The 22747-nt window shown below is 42.0% G+C and overlaps 1 protein-coding gene and 1 long non-coding RNA gene across 5 annotated transcripts in view; one reads left to right on the forward strand and one right to left on the reverse strand.

The window, feature by feature from the left end:
- The window catches only part of DPP6 (dipeptidyl peptidase like 6), a 1887605-nt gene that overhangs the window by 597309 nt on the left and 1267549 nt on the right, over positions 1–22747 (reverse strand). The window lies entirely within an intron of this gene.
- Positions 6304–22026, forward strand: LOC138641929 (uncharacterized). Of its 2 annotated transcripts, XR_011313962.1 has the most exons (5): positions 6304–6372; positions 7702–7811; positions 12274–12383; positions 14592–14686; positions 21018–22026. It is a non-coding gene; the product is annotated as an uncharacterized lncRNA (long non-coding RNA). The 2 variants fall into 2 exon arrangements; XR_011313963.1 differs by lacking the exon at positions 7702–7811 and having other exon boundaries at positions 6310–6372.

Here is a 22747-nt window from a genome sequence, read left to right on the forward strand (position 1 = left end):
ACTAACCGGCCACAGCCACTATACAGTCAACTGTGTTTTGCAGCTCCGCAACTGAGCAGTTCCAGTAACAGCTGACACTGGAACCCAACTTTTCTGCCGATCAGACATTGATGACCTATCCTAAAGGTAGGCCATCAATGTTAAAGTCCCGGACAAACCCTTTAAGCTGCTTTTTTGGTTTAGACTAAAATGAGGTTATGTTGTTGAGCATTGATGTACTGTTTGCACCAATCCCTACGTATTGCAGTGAGTTCAGTTGTGTAATAAATCACAGTGAGTAGATTTAATCAGGGCCACCATCAGGGCATTACAGCCCTTACTACTGTATGGGGCCTGGTGATGAGGAGCAAAAAGGGGGGCCCGAACAGGCTGGCAGCTCGGGCCCCCCTCTCTCTGCTTCTCCTCATCGGGCCCATGGACATTTTGTTCAAGGCTTCCGAACCCCCTATGCATAACAGCACTGTGATGTTTTAACCCCTTCCCGACCCATGACGCCACGTAGGCGTCATGAAAGTCGGTGCCATTCCGACCCATGACGCCTATGCGGCGTCATGGAAAGATCGCGTCCCTGCAGATCGGGTGAAAGGGTTAACTCCCATTTCACCCGATCTGCAGGGACAGGGGGAGTGGTAGTTTAGCCCAGGGGGGGTGGCTTCACCCCCTCGTGGCTACGATCGCTCTGATTGGCTGTTGAAAGTGAAACTGCCAATCAGAGCGATTTGTAATATTTCACCCATTATAACGGGTGAAATATTACAATCCAGCCATGGCCGATGCTGAAATATCATCGGCCATGGCTGGAAATACTAGTGTGCCCCCACCCCACCCCTCCGATCGCCCCCCCACCCCCCCGATCTGGCCGGTACACTGCTCCGGCTCCCCTCCGTCCAGTGCTCCGCTCCCCCCCGTGCTCGTGCCCGCTCCCCCCGTGCTCCAATCACCCCCCCGTGCTCCAATCACCCCCCCTGCACTCCGATCCACCCCCCCCCGTGCTCCGTTCCACCCCCCCGTGCTCCATTCCAGCCCCCCCGTGCTCCGTTCCACGCCCCCCGCGCTCCGTTCCACCCCTCCCGCGCTCCGATTCCCCCCCCCCGTGCTCCGATCCCCCCCCGTGGTCCCCCCCACCCTATCATACTTACCGATCCAGCCGTGGTCCCGTCCGTCTTCTCCCGGGCGCCGCCATCTTCCAAAATGGCGGGCGCATGCGCAGTGCGCCCGCCGAATCTGCCGGCCGGCAGATTCGTTCCAAAGTGCATTTTGATCACTGAGATATAATCTATCTCAGTGATCAAAATAAAAAAAATAATAAATTACCCCCCCCCTTTGTCACCCCCATAGGTAGGGACAATAAAAAAATAAAGAATTTTTTTTTTTCCACTGTTAGAATAGGGTTAGGGGTAGGGGTAGGGTTAGGGTTAGGGGTAGGGTTAGGGTTAGGGGTAGGGTTAGGGTTAGGGTTAGGGGTAGGGTTAGGGGTAGGGCTAGGGGTAGGGTTAGGGTTAGGGGTAGGGTTAGGGCTAGGGTTAGGGTTAGGAATGTGCACACGTATTCTGGTCCTCTGCGGATTTTTCCGCTGCGGATTTGATAAATCCGCAGTGCTAAACCGCTGCGGATTTATGGCGGATTTACCGCGTTTTTTTCTGCGCATTTCACTGCGGTTTTACAATTGCGATTTTCTATTGGAGCAGTTGTAAAACCGCTGCGGAATCCGCACAAAGAAGTGACATGCTGCGGAATGTAAACCGCTGCGTTTCCGTGCAGTTTTTCCGCAGCATGTGTACAGCGATTTTTGTTTCCCATAGGTTTACATTGAACTGTACACTCATGGGAAACTGCTGCGGATCCGCAGCGTTTTCCGCAGCGTGTGCACATACCTTTAGAATTAGGCTATGTGCACACGGTGCGGATTTGGCTGCGGATTCGCAGCAGTGTTCCATCAGGTTTACAGTACCATGTAAACATATGAAAAACCAAATCCGCTGTGCCCATGGTGCGGAAAATACCGCGCGGGAACGCTGCGTTGTATTTTCCGCAGCATGTCAATTCTTTGTGCGGATTCCGCAGCGTTTTACACCTGTTCCTCAATAGGAATCCGCAGGTGAAATCCGCACAAAAAACACTGGAAATCCGCGGAAAATCCGCAGGTAAAACACAGTGCCTTTTACCCGCAGATTTTTCAAAAATGGTGCGGAAATATCTCACACGAATCCGCAACGTGGGCACATAGCCTTAGGGTTAGGGTTGGAATTAGGGTTGTGGTTAGGGTTAGGGTTGTGTTGGGGTTAGTGTTGTGGTTAGGGGTGTGTTGGGGTTAGGGTTGTGATTAGGATTATGGCTACAGTTGGGATTAGGGTTAGGGGTGTGTTGGGGTTAGTGTTGGAGGTAGAATTGAGGGGTTACCACTGTTTAGGCACATCAGGGGTCTCCAAACGCAACATGGCGCCACCATTGATTCCAGCCAATCTCGTATTCAAAAAGTCAAATGGTGCTCCCTCACTTCCGAGCCCTGACGTGTGCCCAAACAGTGGTTTACCCCCACATATGGGGTACCAGCATACTCAGGACAAACTGCGCAACAATTACTGGGGTCCAATTTCTCCTGTTACCCTTGTGAATCTAAAAAAATGCTTGCTAAAACATAATTTTTGAGGAAAGAAAAATGATTTTTTATTTTCACGGCTCTGCGTTGTAAACGTCTGTGAAGCACTTGGGGGTTCAAAGTGCTCACCACATATCTAGATAAGTTCCTTGGGGGGTCTAGTTTCTAAAATGGGGTCACTTGTGGGGGGTTTCTACTGTTTAGGCACACCAGGGGCTCTGCAAACGCAACGTGACACCCACAGACCATTCCATCAAAGTCTGCATTTCAAAAGTCACTACTTCCCTTCTGAGCCCCGACGTGTGCCCAAACAGTGGTTTACCCCCACATATGGGGTATCAGCGTACTCAGGAGAAACTGGACAACAACTTTTGGGGTCCAATTTCTCCTGTAACCCTTGGGAAAATAAAAAATTCTGGGCTAAATAATTATTTTTGAGGAAAGAAAACGTATTTATTATTTTCACGGCTCTGCATTATAAACTTCTATGAAGCACTTGGGGGTTCAAAGTGCTCACCACACATCTAGATAAGTTCCTTTCAGGGTCTAGTTTCCAAAATGGGGTCACTTGTGGGGGGTTTCTACTGTTTAGGCACATCAGGGGCTCTGCAAACGCAACGTGACGCCCGCAGAGCATTCCATCAAAGTCTGCATTTCAAAACGTCACTACTTCAATTCCAAGCCCCGGCATGTGCCCAAACAGTAGTTTACCCCCACATATGGGGTATCACCGTACTCAGGAGAAACTGGACAACAAATATTGGGGTCAAATTTCTCCTGTTACCCTTGGGAAAATTAAAAAATTCTGGGCTAAATAATTATTTTTGAGGAAAGAAAACGTATTTATTATTTTCACGGCTCTGCATTATAAACTTCTATGAAGCACTTGGGGGTTCAAAGTGCTCACCACACATCTAGATAAGTTCCTTTGGGGGTCTAGTTTCCAAAATGGGGTCACTTGTGGGGGGTTTCTACTGTTAAGCCACATCAGGGGCTCTGCAAACGCAACGTGACGCCCACAGAGCATTCCATCAAAGTCTGCATTTCAAAACGTCACTACTTCAATTCCGAGCCCCGGCATGTGCCCAAACAGTGATTTACCCCCACATATGGGGTATCAGCGTACTCAGGAGAAACTGGACAACAACTTTTGGGGTCAATTTCTCCTGTTACCCTTGGGAAAATAAAAAATTGCAGGCTAAAAGATCATTTTTGAGAAAATAAATTTTTTTTTTATTTTCATGGCTCTGCGTTATAAACTTCTGTGAAGCACTTGGGGGTTCAAAGTCCTCACCACACATCTAGATTAGTTCCTTTGGGGGTCTAGTTTCTAAAATGGTGTCATTTCTGGGGGATCTCCAATGTTTAGGCACACAGGGGCTCTCCAAACGTGACATGGTGTCCGCTAATGATTGGAGCTAATTTTCCATTTAAAAAGCCAAATGGCATGTTCTGGTTAGGAGTGTGGTTAGTGTTATGGTTAGAGTTGGGATTAGGGTTAGGGGTGTGTTTGGGTTAGGGTTTCAGTTAGAATTAGGGTTTCCACTGTTTAGGCACATCAAGGGCTCTCCAAATGCGACATGGTGTCTGATCTCAATTCCAGCCAATTCTGTGTTGAAAAAGTAAAACAGTGTTCCTTCCCTTCCGAGCCCTGCCGTGCGCCCAAACAGTGGTTTACCCCCACATATGGGGTATCAGCGTACTCAGGACAAACTGGACAACAATATTTGGGGTCCAATTTCTCCTATTATCCTTGGCAAAATAGGAAATTCCAGGCTAAAAAATCATTTTTGAGGAAAGAAAAATTATTTTTTATTTTCATGGCTCTGCGTTATAAACTTCTGTGAAGCACCTGGGGGTTTAAAGTGCTCAATATGCATCTAGATAAGTTCCTTGGGGGGTCTAGTTTCCAAAATGGGGTCACTTGTGGGGGAGCTCCAATGTTTAGGCACACAGGGGCTCTCCAAACGCGACATGGTGTCCGCTAACAATTGGAGCTAATTTTCCATTCAAAAAGTCAAATGGCACGCCTTCTCTTCCGAGCCCTGCCGAGTGCCCAAACAGTGGTTTACCCCCACATATGAGGTATCGGCGTACTCGGGAGAAATTGCCCAACAAATTTTATGATCCATTTTATCCTACTGCCCATGTGAAAATGAGAAAATTGAGGCGAAAAGAATTTTTTTGTGAAAAAAAATTACTTTTTCATTTTTACAGATCAATTTGTGAAGCACCTGAGGGTTTAAAGTGCTCACTAGGCATCTAAATTAGTTCCTTGGGGGGTCTAGTTTCCAAAATGGGGTCACTTGTGGGGGAGCGCCAATGTTTAGGCACACAGGAGCTATCCAAACGCGACATGGTGTCCGCTAACGATGGAAATAATTTTTCATTCAAAAAGTCAAATGGCGCTCCTTCCCTTCCGAGCCTTACCATGTGCCCAAACAGTGGTTTACCTCCACATGTGAGGTATTGGTGTACTCAGGAGAAATTGCCCAACACATTTTAGGATCCATTTTATCCTGTTGCCCATGTGAAAATGAAAAAATTGAGGCTAAAAGAATTTTTTTGTGAAAAAAAAGTACTTTTTCATTTTTACGGATCAATTTGTGAAGCACCTGGGGGTTCAAAGTGCTCACTATGCATCTAGATAAGTTCCTTGGGGCGTCTAGTTTCCAAAATGGGGTCACTTGTGGGGGAGCTCCAATTTTTAGGCACACGGGGGCTCTCCAAACGTGACATGGTGTCCGCTAAAGAGTGGAGCCAATTTTTGATTCAAAAAGTCAAATGGCGCTCCTTCCCTTCCAAGCCCTGCCGTGCGCCAAAACAGTGGTTTACCCCCACATATGAGGTATCAGCGTACTCAGGACAAATTGGACAACAACGTTCGTGGTTCAGTTTCTCCTTTTACCATTGGGAAAATAAAAAAATTGTTGCTAAAAGATAATTTTTGTGACTAAAAAGTTAAATGTTCATTTTTTCCTTCCATGTTGCTTCTGCTGCTGTGAAGCACCTGAAGGGTTAATAAACTTCTTGAATGTGGTTTTGAGTACCTTGAGGGGTGCAGTTTTTAGAATGGTGTCACTTTTGGGTATTTTCAGCCATATAGACCCCTCAAACTGACTTCAAATGTGAGGTGGTCCCTAAAAAAAATGGTTTTGTAAATTTCGTTGTAAAAATGACAAATCGCTGGTCGAATTTTAACCCTTATAACTTCCTAACAAAAAAAAATTTTGTTTCCAAAATTGTGCTGATGTAAAGTAAACATGTGGGAAATGTTATTTATTAACTATTTTGTGTCACATATCTCTCTGGTTTAACAGAATAAAAATTCAAAATGTGAAAATTGCGAAATTTTCAAAATTTTCGCCAAATTTCCGTGTTTATCACAAATAAATGCAGAATTTATTGACCTAAATTTACCACTAACATGAAGCCCAATATGTCACGAAAAAACAATCTCAGAACCACTAGGATCCGTTGAAGCGTTCCTGAGTTATTACCTCATAAAGGGACACTGGTCAGAATTGCAAAAAACGGCAAGGTCTTTAAGGTCAAAATAGGCTGGGTCTTGAAGGGGTTAAAGATACACCTACAGTATTGTTAATGCATTTGGAGAACGGAAAATGACACTGTACCTTTAAAAGCTTCGGCCAGCCCAGGTGCATCATGGTCCTGCCTGACGTCACACGCTGCTCCACTTCCTCATTCCAGAGAAGAGAGAACAGCGTGTGGTGTGTCACGCTGGGGCGGACTGCAGATAGCGGACGAGCAGGGTGAGTCTCTCCGGTGATCCCATCTGCTGAGTTGTTTGTAATCTTATCCTGTGTGATACTGTCTGCTGAGCTGTATCTAATCCCATCCTATGTGATACTGTCTGCTGAGCTGTATCTAATCCTATCCTGTGATACTGTCTGCTGAGTTGTATCTAATCCTATCCTGTGTGATACTGTCTGCTGAGCTGTGTATCTAATCCTATCCTGTGTGATACCGTCTGCTGAGCTGTGTATCTAATCCTATCCTGTGTATTACTGTCTGCTGAGCTGTATCTAATCCTATCCTGTGTGATACTGCCTGCTGAGCTGTATCTAATCCTCTCCTGTGTCATACTGTCTGCTGAGCCGTGTATCTAATCCTCTCCTGTGTGATACTGTCCGCTGAGCTGTGTATCTAATCTTATCCTGTGATACTGTCTGCTGAGCTGTGTATCTAATCCTCTCCTGCGTGATAGTCTGCTGAGCCATGTATCTAATCCTATCCTATGTGATACTATCTGCTGAGCTGCATATCTAATCCTATCCTGTGTATTACTGTCTGTTGAGCTGTGTAGCTAATCCTATCCTTTGTGATACTGTCTGCTGAGCTGTATCTAATCCTATCCTGTGTGATACTGTCTGATGAGTTGTATCTAATCCTATCCTGTGTGATACCGTCTGCTGAGCCGTGTACCTAATCGTATCCTGTGTGATACTACATGCTGAGCTGTATCTAATCTTATCCTGTGTGATACTGACTGCTGAGCCATGTATCTAATCCTATCCTATGTGATACCTTCTGCTGAGCCATGTACCTAATCCTATCCTGTGTGATACTGCCTGCTGAGCTGTATCTAATCTTATCCTGTGTGATACTGACTGATGAGCCATGTATCTAATCCTATCCTGTGTGATACTGTATGCTGAGCCATGTATCTAATCCTATCTTGTGTGATAGTCTGCTGAGCTGTGTATCTAATCCTCTCCTGTGTGATACTGTCTGCTGAGTCATGTATCTAATCCTATCCTGTGTGATACTGTCTGCTGAGCTGTATCTAATCCTATCCTGTGTGATACTGACTGCTGAGCCATGTATCTAATCTTATACTGTGTGATACTGACTACTGAGCTGTGTATCTATTCCTATCCTGTGTGATACTGTCTGCTGAGCGGTATCTCATCCTCTCCCATGTGATACTGCCTGCTGAGCTGTATCTAATCCTATCCTGTGTGATACTGTCTGCTGAGCCATGTATCTAATCCTCTCCCGTGTGATTAGCTGTATCTCATTCTCCCCTGTGTGACCCCATCTGGTGGGCACTGTGGTATAACCCCTTCTCGCTGTTTCAGGTTGGGTGGTCTTGGAGGTCATCGCTTCTGCTGTTCAGTTCTTCTGACTGGGGGCGACGGATGAGCAGGTGGAGGTGTAAGGCAGATCAGGTGGAGGGCGGGCGAAAAGGGTGAGTGTCTATGGTGAGAAAAGGCTTCACGTGGCTCACTGTGGCTGTGTCTGTACTGGTATAGTGTGGCTGATGAGGGAAGGCTAGTGGGGACTGGGGGCCGCATCCAACAGGGCCCAGGGGGAGGCTAGTGGGGGCTGGGGGCCGCATCCAACAGGGTCCAGAGGGAGGCTAGTGGGGACTGTGGGCTGCCTCCAACAGGGCCCAGGGGGAGGTGAGTGGAATGTATAAGCTACTGTATGATCCTGACCTGCTGCAAAACCAAATGCCCAATTATAACAGGCAGCAGCTCAGGATAATCCCGTAGCTTATGAGTTTTGGTTGGGGTTTGGAAGGGCGGAGGGAAATTATTGAAGCAAGTTGGTATATATGATCGGGAAACATCTTTATTATTATGGCAGTGTAATTTTTGAAATGGGGCTATCGGTCTGTGCTCCCAAAGCAGTGCATGGACCGGGCGCCGATCTCTTGACCAGCATCCTCATTCATACATGCTGTGAGGCTGCTGAGTTCAGGTCAGGAGACCCGCGGCCGGTCCATGCACCGCGGTCCAAGTGCAGACCGATATTGGCCAGAAGTGGAGCTTTTCCAAGAGAGGAACTGTGGAAGGTTTGTGGGGTGGAGGCGGCGCTAGGGTGGAGGCTGCGCTATGGTGGAGGTGAACTGGGGGTGGAGCCTGGGCGGAGTTTCAAGGGCCCCCAAAATTTTGACAATATTTAATACATTAAATAGTTACAGCCTGCTATAAACAGCCATGTAAACATATATGTGAGATAGGAATCTAATGCAGTATAAATTATAAAGCATTATTATTATTTTTATAGTAAGTAAACAAAGAGGTGAAGCCAGTGAAATGATTTGCTAGTTATTTTGTAGCTTAAGGCTACACGTGTCAAAAACAATTATATCAATGGTATATTCACCTGAAAGCTTTTCATTATTTAAGCAAATATAATAATTCTGAAACAACAATAAATCATTATTCTTAGGCCGGGATCACACATGCGAGAAATACGCCCGAGTCTCACATGGTAATACCCGGCATTGCCGCCGTCTCTCTGGAGCGAAGCGTGCAGCTGCATGTATTGCTATGCGGCCGCACTCTCCGCTCCTGAGTGACGGCGGCAATGCCGGGTATTACCATGCGAGACTCGGGCGTATTTCTCGCATGTGTGATCCCGGCCTTAGAGTTCCCGATATAAGAATTCACACTTCTAATCTAGGCCAATTGACAGCGTAAATAGCCACATTATTAACACAATCATTTAGAGTCTTGCCTTAATTTTTATATTATCAAAAGTCCTGAAAATTGATAACAATTATATAGATGAGAGCCACCTTGCCCTGTGATAAGGTATAAGTAGGAAAGAAAACTTGGAACATCTTAGCCACCCATCCAAAAAGAAAACATTACTAGAGGGAATGTCTTTCCTGTGGACAGCAGAGGTGCTGTGAACTTTGTCTGGGTATGATGATACATAACCTGTTTTATATAATCTACTTTAGTTCATTTCTTCTACTTCTCTTCTTCTCACTGGCTTTATTGGATCAGGATTAGGTCCTTATTGGATATTACCCTCTAATGAAATTATTACATATTGGCAAGATATGGCATAACTTTGTTATCTGTGCTGGTCTGGGTCCCCTAGTGAGCTCTGTCCTCTATCAATCCTGAATACGAAGAAGTCATTGACATTTTTTGCTTTCCTCTATGTAGTCAGGTTTTAATATCTGTGAAGGCAACAGCTCCATTTAAAAGGACAATTTAAAACTAAGCACATAGTTGTGTAGGACACAGCCTCGAGAAAAAAACAAGGAGCACCCATGGCGTGGTTGAGCTGCTTCAAGACACAGTTCAGCCCCCCGTGTCTGGATCCCTCTGCTTCCTTTCTGGTGATTGACAGTCGTGGCTAGTCAAAGTCAGAGCAGTCTCAAGAGAAATCTTGTGCATCGGCTCACTGTCGGAAGTCTAGATTGGAGCATGTGTTCACAGCCCCAATATTTTCTCCTCACTGCTGTCATCCCTCCAGTGTCAGAAAAAAACCTAACTGTACAGCAAAACACCCCAAAAATAGGATACAGATTTAGAAAGTAGGGGTATAGCTTTTAAAGGGGCCACATCCCCTATATGTGCTTAGTTTAACTTTGGGGGTGACAGTCTCCCCTTGAGTGTTTTGGGGCAGGCTGTAAGTTCCTGTCCACGCTTGATCAAGTCTGTGGCATCAGCCTTGTAGGGATTGATGGGGTTCTCAAAGGCTAGACCCCCACCAATTTTCAAGTGATGGCATATTTTAAGAATTTGATGTAAATTTAAGAGACATTAAATATGGTTACCAAAGATTAGCATTGCGGATAAGAGAACCAAAGTTATAGATAAAGACAGAAATATTCCGTGTTTTCATTTGAATCAAATCCTATAATTATGAATTTGGAATTTTCTTATAAATATAACAAAATGTGATTATGATCTGATAGATAAGTAATTGGCTTTTAAGAACATTGAATGGGTGAGTCGTAATGACAGTGATTCCCTTATATTGTAATACTAATTTCCTGAAATGTCCCATGCCTCTGAGCTTAGAAGCTCTGACCCCAGAACACCTTTCCCCTTTACCAGCTGTTCATTTTTTACACTTTCTTCACATTCACCTTTCTCCTTTGCAACAATTAACCTTGTGCTTCATCTTCGTAAGGCCGGCTATCTATACAGCTTTAGCAGTGCAAGTTATCCCTCACCTCACCATATGCTTCTCCATCATGTTTTTTGAATAGTTATAGATGGCATCGGATGACATGGAGACCATAAAGAAATGTACAAAATTTTTGCATAGATGAAAAATCTTGCATTTGAGGGACAGAACAAAGCACCGATCTAGTAGGATAAGTTATAATAACATCAACAATTTATTTAGGGATATGGACTCTGGACATCTGAGAGGTTATTATTATTTTTCTATACTTAAATTTTGGACTAGAGCAATTTTTGTAATTCAACTTTTGGCTCATACTGGCTCTTTGTCTCTGCATTTTACTTGATGCAGAATGAGTCAGCTGAGAATCTGTCAGACAGATCTTTTTTGCTGTGGGTTTATGTCTCTTTTTTGTCTTTTCCTGAGTTGTTCTCATTTGATTTATGACCACATCAAAGATTACCTCACCTTTGATTTGGTTTGTGGTCCAAAGGTCTGTTTACATGGACCAACCAATGTGTGGCACGACCGCCGATTGGTAACCATTTTCCTATCAGTGATGGTTTGCCTGTTTACACTGGCAGTCCAGATGAAATGATGCACACTGAGTAATCTATGCTTACATACATCATACTAGATTGATCAGTGTGCATAGGCTGCCATTATTCTCGGCAGCACAAGTCTTATTTACAGAGGATGAAGCACCGCCGAGAACGATCCTCTTTTAAGCTGCACAAAAAGATCATGGATCCAGTTGGATAAAATGACGCTTCAGCACCGTACCGGTGTCTCTATCAAGTGAAAGAGCCAAATTTGTTTTTTCACTTGATAAAGATACTAGTACTCTGTTAAAATTCACTGTGAAAAAAAAAACTTGCTGTACGACTAGAGTACCTATGTCGGCATGCTTAGTCAGTATGGAGGCCCATATTCTACCCTAAAAGCAATGTATTCAGGGAAGCAATAGTTTTCAAATATACATTTCATGCTGTATGCCAGAGATTTTTATCTCATTGATTCCTAAAATATAACCCCCCATAAGGTGCAAAGCATTCTATATTATAGGTTTGTTAATCGTGGATTCATTATGTGGTCATTTATACAGCCCAACTAAATGTTAGTGAGTTAGTGAGTCTTTTACATACTGTAGACTGTATTAAGGCTCTGGATTAGAGATATAGCGGATCAATCCACGGAGAATTTAAGTCAAATTTCATGAAATTTGCAGTTTTATGCAAATTAAAGCGTTTTGAGATTCAAGTCACAATTTTTAACCCCCCAAACTGCTGAAGTATCACAGATGAGGCTAATGTCATTTTGCATTGCCACGTGGGCCTCCACATGTCCTGCAGATATAACTTCTAGCATATTACCATAACTTGTACAGTAGTGGTCAGTACCTGGGCCATCACAGATCAGCGGTTCCCAGTGAAGCACAGTTTATACTACAGAGTCATTTTCCTTCTCCACTCTCTGAGTAAGCCTCTTCTGTAGAGTATAAGCTGTTGTGCTCAGTGGGGTCCTCTCTCTTCTGTAGAGTGTAAGCTCTTATGGTCGACGGGACCCACTTTCTGTCCTGTGCAGTGTAAGCCCTTGTGGTCAGCAGGGTCCCCTCTCTCACCTGTAGAGTGTAAGCTCTTATGGTCAACGGGGTCCACTTTCTCTCCTGTAGAGTGTAAGCTCTTATAGTCAGCAGGGTCTTCTCTCTCGCCTGTAGAGTGTAAGCTCTTTTAGTAAGCATAGTCCTGTCTCTCTCCCTCTCTCCTATAAAGTTTAGGTTCTTATGATCTACTGTGTACTGCAGTGTTTTTTGGGAAAATTCGGTGAAGTTGGCCAATTGGACTTTTAAAAGATCCGCTCATCTCTACTTAAGAGCAGTCAAGTAAGTTCTTCCCTTTCTTGTTTTACAAAAAAAGCTAAAATGTCTTTGTGTTACTTTGTCAAAGAAAATGTCCATAACTGCAGATGATGAAGAGTGCACACACAATGCTTTTATAGGAATTAAATGCTAAAGCATTTTACGAACATTTAACAAAATCTTTTACCAAACAAGAGGCCAAATAATCATAGCTCATCCATAAATACAATATTTAAACCAAACACAAAATATGGACCACAGAGCAATAAATACCAAAAATCTAAATACTTTTTATTAGAAATGCATTAAAATAGTATTAAAAATCAAAACACATAAACAATTAAACAAAGAAAGGGGTAAGTGACACCTAAGTGCCACGTCCAAAATGGAAGGTAATATATAATAAACCAGTGCAGGCAAACTAAACTGATACATAATACATAATGCTGACTATGTAATAAGGCAAAATATATGCATGATGATAAAATTATATAGTGTAGAAAAAAATGTATAACAGATGGGAACCTCAATTAAACTAAATAAAGTGACAAGTGCATACTAATAGTTAAGGAGCCCCCATATAAAGGAATTCCCCATTATAACAAAAATTAGATCAGCCAACAATCAATAATAGCAATGCTGTAAGACCAAGTGGAAAAAATCAACAAACGAATGCCATGAACAAACCAATCTAGGATGGATGTGGAAGAGGGACCCCAACGCGCGTTTCGCTATGATACTTCTTCGAGGGGGACGCCCAGTTTAGTTTGCCTGCACTGGTTTAATATATATTACCTTCCATTTTGGACGTGGCACTTAGGTGGCACTTACCCCTTTCTTTGTTTAATTGTTTATGTATTTTGATTTTTAATACTATTTTAATGCATTTCTAATAAAAAGTATTTAGATTTTTAGATTTGTGATATTTATTGCTCTGTGGTAAATATTTTGTGTTTCATTTGACAAAATCTGTAAGATTTTATAAAACCCAAGAGATCCATTAACAGTGACTGTTTTTGTTGACACTACTGCCCGGTCCAGATGGCAATTGAACATTAAAACTACTGTAAATCCTCTGAGACCCTTTTGGGCACTTCTTGTGTGTTGAGTTTCCTGTGTAATGACAAATTAGCGTGTGGATAAATTGGCAAGCCTGCCGTATTTTAGCAAGGTAAGGGAAAATCCAGAAGCCGCAGGAGATTGGGTTCTAAGCCTTTCTGCAAAAGCTTGGAAAAAAGCCATAATGTACATACACGAAGCCCAAACTCGAGCTGTATCCAGTGCTGTAATTCAGATAAGATTATAACAAAGGAATGGAATCATCAGTGAACACAAGGACACATGACAGAGAAGCAGAAGTTTCTAACGTTTATCCTGATATTATTGGAATCAAAATGTAACTTTTGGTTTTGTTTTATGACCAAATTTTGGAATAGAGATTTTTACCTACAGACTTTACACTATACAGGAATTAATAGAGACGTTTGACAAATATAAAGTGGAGTTTCAGTGTCAAAAAACAAGTTCTCACACTTTTGAATATAAATTTTGACAAAACATTACTTACTTTAATGGTGTAGCTTAGAAAAACTTGTCATACAAAAATCTTTTAATGGAATTCTGGGTTAAAGAAGTATTCCGCCTTCCATAAAAGTTTACATCATATCTTAAAATATTGCAAGCATCATATTATACAGCACCAGGTACTTACAATTGCTCATTTTGCCTTTCTACCCAGTTAATTCTTCTCTTTTCCATAAGGTCTATGGCATCACACAATTTAAATATGACTAGCTGTATCCTTCTAACCTCTGTGTAGAAACAGGAGGTCAATTTTCCTAGCATGAATCATGAGTCCCTGCAAAAGTCCCTGGCAGGGAGGAAGAGGGAGAAGCTGAGTCAGGAGTTGAAGAGGAGAATGATTCATGCAAGGAATAGAGGCTACCTGTTTCTACATAGAGCAGAGAAAAAAGAAGAATTAGCTGGGCAGAAAGGCAAAATGAGCAATTGTAATTACACAGTGCTATATAATATGATGGTTGCAGTATAAGAGGATAACAACTGTGATGGGAATGCTTCTTTAATAAACAGTTCTTGGTAACAGTTGAGAGTTACTTTAAGTAGACATCGATCTCCGGAGGATTTGTCCTGTCCAGTATTACACAGATCATTGATTTATATAGGTAGTAATTTCTATTATTTATTGCATCAAAATTGATCACATGCTGACAGATTTTTTCACAGCTTACAGTCCATCACTGGGAGGTAAAATCAGAACTGATGAGGTTATCATCAAGAGACATTCCAACAAGTTTTAAACGTAGAAGGTGAGTCGTAAAAAACGCTGCCCTGTGAAGAACCAGAAAACTGCATAATATTTATGGAATCTTATGCATGTGCTACTTATTTTTTTTTTTTCGTAGACTTAAAGTTTCAAAGCATACAGTTATATGAAAAAGTTTGGGCACCCATATTAATCTTAAGCTTAATGTTTTATAAAAATTGTTTTTTTTGCAACAGCTATTTCAGTTTCATATATCTAATAACTGTTGGACACTGTAATGTTTCTGCCTTGAAATGAGGTTTATTCCACTAACAGAAAATGTGCAATATGCATTCAAGCAAAATTTGACAGGTGCATAAGTATGGGCACCCCACCAGAAAAGTGACATTAACCCCTTCACCCCAAAGCCTGTTTTCACCTAAGTGACAGGGCCAATTTTTACAATTCTGACCATTGTCACTTTATGAGGTTATAACTCTGAAACGCTTCAACGGATCCTGGTGATTCTGACACTGTTTTCTCGTGACATATTGTACTTCATGATAGTGGTAAAACTTCTTCGATATGACTTGCATTTATTTGTGAAAAAAACAAAAATTTGTCGGAAATTATGAAAATTTAGCAATTTTCAAACTCTTAGTTTTTATGCCCTTAAATTAGAGAGTTATATCACATAATATAGTTAATAAACAACATTTCCCACATGTCTGCTTTACATCAGCACAATTTTGGAAACATAATTTTTTTTTGTTAGGACGTTATAAGGGTTAAAAGTTGACCAGCGATTTCTCATTTTTGCAACAAAATTTGCAAAACCATTTTTTTACGGACCACCTCACACTTGAAGTGACTTTGAGGGGTCTATATGACAGAAAATGCCCAAAAGTGACACCATTCTAAAAACTGCACCCCTCAAGGTACTCAAAACCACATTCAAAAAGTTTATTAACCCTTCAGGTGCTTCACAGGAATTTTTTGAATGTTTAAAAAAATTGAACATTTAACGTTTTTTTCACAAAATGTTTACTTCAGGTCCAATTTGTTTCATTTTACCAAGGGTAACAGGAGAAATTGGACCACAAAAGTCGTTGTACAATTTGTCCTGAGTACGCCGATACCCCATATGTAGGGGTAAACCACTGTTTGGGCACATGGCAGAGCTCGGAAGGGAAGGAGCGCTATTTTACTTTTCAATGCAAGATTTGCTGGAATTGAGATCGGAGCCCATGTCACGATTGGAGAGCCCCTGATGTGCCTAAACAGTGGAAACCCCCACAGGTGACACCATTTTGGAAAGTAGACCCCCTAAGGAACTAATCTAGATGTGTGGTGAGCACTTTGAACCTCCAAGTGCTTCACAGAAGTTTATAATGTAGAGCGTAAAAAAATTTTTTTTATTAATTTTCACAAAAAATGATCTTTTTGCCCCAAATTTTTTATTTTCCCAAGGGTAAAAGGATAAATTGGACCCCAAAAGTTGTTGTGCAATTTGTCCTGAGTACGTCGATACTTCATATATGGGGATAAACCACTGTTTGAGCGCATGGCAGAGCTCGGAAGGGAAGGAGTGCCATTTGACTTTTCAATGCAAAATTGGCTGGAATTGAGATCGGACGCCATGTCGCATTTGGAGAGCCCCTGACGTGCCTTAACAGTGGAAACCCCCCACAAGTGACCCCATTTTGGAAAGAAGACCCCCTAAGGAACTTATCTAGATGTGTGGTGAGCACTTTTAACCCCCAATTGTTTCACTAAAGTTTAGAATGTAGCATTGTGAAAATAAAAAAATCATTTTTTCTTTCCACAAAATGATGTTTTAGCCCGCAATTTTTTTTCCCCAAGGGTAACAGGAGAAATTGGACCACAAATGTTATTGTCCAATTTGTCCTGAGTACGCTGATACCCCACATGTTGGGGGGAACCACTGTTTGAGTGCATGGCAGAGCTCGGAAGGGAAGGAGCACCGTTTGAAATGCAGACTTAGATGGAATGGACTGCAGGTGTCATGTTGCATTTGCAGAGCCCCTGATGTACCTAAACAGTAGAAACCCCCCACAAGTGACCCCATATTGGAAACTAGACCCCCCAAGGAACTTATCTAGATGTGTTGTGAGAGCTTTGAACCAACAAGTGTTTCACTACAGTTTATAACGCAGAGCCGTGAAAATAAAAAATATTTTTTTTCCACGAAAATGATATTTTATCCCCTATGTTTTTATTTTCCCAAGGGTAACAGGACAAATTGGACCCCAAAAGTTGTTGTCCAACTTGTCCTGAGAACGCTGATACCCCATATGTTGGGGGGAACCACTGTTTGGGTGCACGGCAGAGCTCGAAAGGGAAGGAGCGCCATTTGAAATGCAGACTTAGATGGATTGGTCTGCAGGCGTCATGTTGCATTTGCAGAGCCCCTGATGTACCTAAACAGTAGAAACCCCCCACAAGTGACCCCATATTGGAAACTAGACCCACAAAGGAACTTATCTAGATGTGTTGTGAGAGCTTTGAACCAACAAGTGTTTCACTACAGTTTATAACGCAGAGCCGTGAAAATAAAAAATATTTTTTTTTTCCACGAAAATGATATTTTATCCCCTATGTTTTTATTTTCCCAAGGGTAACAGGACAAATTGGACCCTAAAAGTTGTTGTCCAACTTGTCCTGAGAACGCTGATACCCCATATGTTGGGGGGAACCACTGTTTGGCCACACAGGAGAACTCGGAAGGGAAGGAGCCCTGTTTTACTTTTTCAAAGCAGAATTGGCTGGAATTGAGATCGGACGCCATGTCGTGTTTGGAGAGCCCCTGATGTGCCTAAACAGTGGAAACCCCCAATTATAACTGAAACCCTAACCCCAACCCTAACCCTAACCCTAACCCTAGCCCTAACCCTAGCCCTAGCCCTAGCCCTAACCCTAGCCCTAACCCTAGCCCTAACCCTAGCCCTAGCCCTAACCCTAGCCCTAACCCTAGCACTAATGGGAAAATGGAAATAAATACATTTTTTTACATTTTATTATTTTTCCCTAACTAAGGGGGTGATGAAGGGGGGTTTGATTTACTTTTATAGCGTTTTTTTGGCGGATGTTTATGATTGGCAGCTGTCACACACTAAAAGACGCTTTTTATTGCAAAAAATAGTTTTTGCATCACCACATTTTGAGAGCTATAATTTATCCATATTTTGGCCCACAGAGTCATATGAGGTCTTGTTTATTGCGGGACGAGTTGACGTTTTTATTGGTAACATTTTCGGGCAGATGACATTTTTTGATCGCTTTTTATTCCGATTTTTGGGAGGCGGAATGAACAAAAACCAGCTATTCATGAATTTCTTTTGGGGGAGGCGTTTATACCGTTCCACGTGTGGTAAAATGGATAAAGCAGTTTTATTCTTCGGGTCAGTACGATTACAGCGATACCTCATTTATGTAATTTTTTTAATGTTTTGGCACTTTTACACAATAAAAACTATTTTATATAAAAAAATAATTGTTTTTGCATCGCATTATTCTGAGAGCTATAACTTTTTTATTTTTCTGCTGATGATGCTGTATGGCAGCTTTTTTTTTGCGGGACAAGATGACGTTTTCAGCGGTACCATGGTTATTTATATCCGTCGTTTTGATCGCGTGTTATTCCACTTTTTGTTCGCCTGTATGATAATAAAACGTTGTTTTTTGCCTTGTTTTTTTTTTTTTTTTTTTTGCGGTGTTCACTGAAGGGGTTAACTAGTGGGATAGTTTTATAGAGCGGGTCGTTACGGACGTGGCGATACCAAATATGTGTACATTTATTTATTTATTTATTTTTACATAAATAAATGGATTTATTGGGAAATGTTTTTTTTTTTTTATTTGGGGATTTTTTTTTATTTTTTTTTACACATTCTATTTTTTTTTTTTTTACTTTCTAACATTGTCCCAGGGTGGGACATCTCTGTATTAGATCAGATCGTTGATCTGACACTGTGCATAGCACACTGTCAGATCAACGATCTGACAGGCAGCTTACCTTGCTTTCCAGTGCCTGCTCTCAGCAGGCGCCGGCTAGCCAGGTCACTTCATGACCCGGAAGGAGTCCGGCGGCCATCTTGGATCCGGGGACTCCTTCCAGGTCACCGGAGCAACGCGATCTCATTGCGTTGCTCCGGTGGGAGAGCGCAAGGAGCCCCCGTCCCTGCGCGATCCCCCTCTATGCCGCTGTCACTACTGACAGCGGCATCAGAGGGGTTAAATGCCCGCGATCGGCGATAGCGCCGATCGTGGGCATTGCTGCGGGGTGTCAGCTGTCATATACAGCTGACACCCGCACCCGATCACCGCGGCGCTCAGCGCGAGACCGCGGTGATCGGTGCGCCGTACTAGTACTGCTGCTGGCACTAATGCAGTGCCGGCAGCGCAGTACTAGTACGGCGCGTGTCGCGAAGGGGTTAATATTTAGTAGATCCTCCTTTTGCAAAAATAACAGCCTCTAGTCGCTTCCTGTAGCTTTTAATGAGTTCCTGGATCCTGGATGAAGGTATTTTTGACCATTCCTCTTTACAAAACAATTCCAGTTCAGTTAAGTTTGATGGTCGCCGAGCATGGACACCCCTCTTCAAATGATCCCACAGATGTTCAATGATATTCAGGTCTGGGGACTGGGATGGTCATTCCAGAACAGTGTAATTGTTCCTCTGCATGAATGCCTGAGTAGACTTGGAGCGGTGTTTTGGATCATTGTCTTGCTGAAAGATCCATCCCCTGCGTAACTTCAACTTTGTCACTGATTCATGAACATTATTGTCAAGAATCTGCTGATACTGAGAGGAATCCATGCATCCCTCAACTTTAACAAGATTCCCGGGGCCGGCATTGGCCCCAAAGCCCCAAAGCATGATGGAACCTCCACCAAATTTTACTGTGGGTAGCAAGTGTTTTTCTTGGAATGCTGTGTTTTTTGGCTGCCATGCATAATGCCTTTTTGTATGACCAAACAACTCAATCTTGGTTTCATCAGTCCACAGGATCTTCTTCCAAAAAGAAATTGGCTTCTCCAAATGTGCTTTTGCATACCTCAGCCGACTCTGTTTGTGGCGTGCTTGCAGAAACGGCTTCTTTCGCATCACTCTCCCATACAGCTTCTCCTTGTGCAAAGTGCGTTGTATAGTTGACCGATGCACAGTGACACCATCTGCAGCAAGTTGATGCTGCAGCTCTCTGGAGGTGGTCTGAGGATTGTCCTTGACTGATCTCACCATTCTTATTCTCTGCCTTTCTGATGTCTTTCTTGGCCTGCCACTTCTGGCCTTAACAAGAACTGTACCTGTGTTCTTCCATTTCCTTACTATGTTCCTCACAGTGGAAATTGACAGGTTAGATCTCTGAGACAGCTTTTTGTATCCTTCCCCTGAACAACCATGTTGAATAATCTTTGTTTTCAGATCATTAGACAGTTGTTTTAAGGAGCCCATGATGCCACTCTTCAGAGGAGATTCAAACAGGAGAGCAACTTGCAAGTGGCCACTTTAAGTAGCTTTTCTCATGATTGCATACACCTGGCTATGAAGTTCAAAGCTCAATGAGGTTAGAAAACCAAAAAAAGTGCTTTAGTATGTCATTAAAAGTAGATAGGAGTATTTAAAACAAGAAAACGATAAGGGTGCCCATACTTATGCACCTGTCAAATTTTGTTTGAATGCAGATTGCACATTTTCTGTTAGTACAATAAACCTCATTTCAAGGCAGAAACATTACTGTATCCAACAGTTATTAGATATATGGAACTGAAATAGCTGTTGCAAAAAAAACAAATTTTATAAAACATTAAGCTTAAGATTAATAGGGGTGCTCAAATTTTTTCATATAACTGTATCTTTCATTTTTTTAGTTACTTTATGTCAAGGTTCTGGTCCTACCACGAGATGATGTCTCTACCACATACAGAATACACTTTGTTTTTCCATATCCCCAATGAAATTACAGATAAGATATAAATAAATTGTAATATTGTAATGATGTGCTGTGAATCAATCATAAAACTAAATCCTCTATGTAGTTATATAGGTTGAAAAAAGACCTAGTTTCATCAACGTTATAGTAAAAAAACATCTAGAAAAGCAAGAAAATTTGCTAACTAAATGAAAATACACACATCATCGCAAGAAATTCACAGAACATCGACCTTAGAAGGTTTCAATAGTTGCTAAAAATGCGCCAGTTTGAGGTGTGATATTCGGAGAACATCGGCTTCTATTTTGTAACGTTTATTTCTTTTGCTGGGGTTTTCACACATTTCATTTTCTTCATAAGTTTACTATACTCAGTGTCTCCAATTAATTAAAAATAACTTTTTTGCACCATTAAATATATTATTAATCCTATTCTCGTAGCTAAAAAATTGCGAAGTGACTTTTTGCAGAAGAAAAAAGAGGTGACATGAATACAGGCTGGATTGTAGATAAGAAGTTACACTATGAAGGTTCGGGGCTCGGTAATTACAGATTGTCGGAAGAATTGTGAAAACACTTTGGAAATCAACAAGGAAAATAAACAGCGTGATCCAGATGGCATTCAACACGGGGGTTTGAGATGAATTTGGATTAATCAGAGTAGACAGCGGCAAGGATAAGCGCACATGACCATAATGCCGCAATAAATGTTTTCTTTGCTATGTTTGTTGTTAAATAACCTCTAAGGGTACCGTCACACAGTGCAATTTTGATCGCTACGACGGCACGATTCGTGACGTTCGAGCGATATAGTTACGAGATCACAGTGTCTGACACACTCCTGCGATCAGGGACCCCGCTGAGAATCGTACATCGTAGCAGATCGTTTGAAACTTTCTTTCGTCGTCTAGTGTCCCGCTGTGGCGGCATGATCGCATAGTGTAACATATATCGTATACGATGTGCGCATAGTAACCAACGGCTTCTACATCGCACATACGTCATGAAATTATCGCTCCAGCGTCGTAGATTGCAAAGTGTGACAGCAGTCTACGACGCTGGAGCGATATTGTTACGACGCTGGAGCGTCACGGATCGTACCGTCGTAGCGATGAAAATTGCACTGTGTGACGGTACCCTAAGGTTCTGATAATCACATACCGGTAATTGGTGCCATGTTTACAGATCTATCAAATCTTCAGAGCAGGTTTTGTGTCTTACCCTAATGTCCATATGCAATTCAATTGTAACTTATACCAGGTGCCATAGAGTAATCTCCATATGGACATAAAGGCAAGAATTCAGTGCTCAAGCCTATAAACCTTGGACAAGACTTATCTGTAATGATTGTTGTAGAAATGGTGCTGTGGATGTTGAGCGACTGTATTACTGACCTATCATAAAGCTACGATTTACCTAAACATTAATAAATCGGGAGGTAAACTAAAAATGTGAATTGGATCTATTTTAATTGCATAAAATTCGCTCCTACATTTTTATTAAATTAAACAATTATGAAAAAATGTAATGAATATGGAAATGTAATGAAATTTCAGACAAAATCCGAAATTCAATTTTGTCCAAAATATCGGGCGATCTTTTACTGTCTTACTTCGCCGAGTCAAGTCCCTCATTTTGCAAACTTGATTTCTATGTTGTGTTGACAAATAAGTTACATATCAACTCTTAATTTACAGTGTTTGTCCACTTTCAAATATACATTAATATGTGTTTATAATTTGACTATGAAGAATTTCATAATATACTTTTATCTATTAATGTTCCTCCATGTTCAGCTATAAGTCTTGGACTTGCAGTTTTGTGCATCAGCATCTCATCAAACCTGTTTGAGAAGGGAGCTGGATGACCGGATCATTTCACTACCTAAACTAATTTGCTTCTCTGGTGTGTTATTGACAAAGAAGGTGGCTGGCTTAGGCTACTTTCATACTAGCGTTGTTTGCTGTACATCGCATTGCGTCATTTTGGAGAAAAAACGCATCCTGCAAATGTGCCCCCAGGATGCGTTTTTTCTCCATAGACTTGCATTAGCCGACACATTGCGATGTATGGCCACACGTTGCATCCGTCATGCGATGGATGCATCGTGTTTTGGCAGACAATCAGCACAAAAAAAGTTCCATGTAACATTTTTTGTGCATCAAGTCCGC

The sequence above is a fragment of the Ranitomeya imitator genome, chromosome 6 (assembly GCF_032444005.1).
Source record: "Ranitomeya imitator isolate aRanImi1 chromosome 6, aRanImi1.pri, whole genome shotgun sequence".
NCBI lineage: Eukaryota > Metazoa > Chordata > Amphibia > Anura > Dendrobatidae > Ranitomeya > Ranitomeya imitator.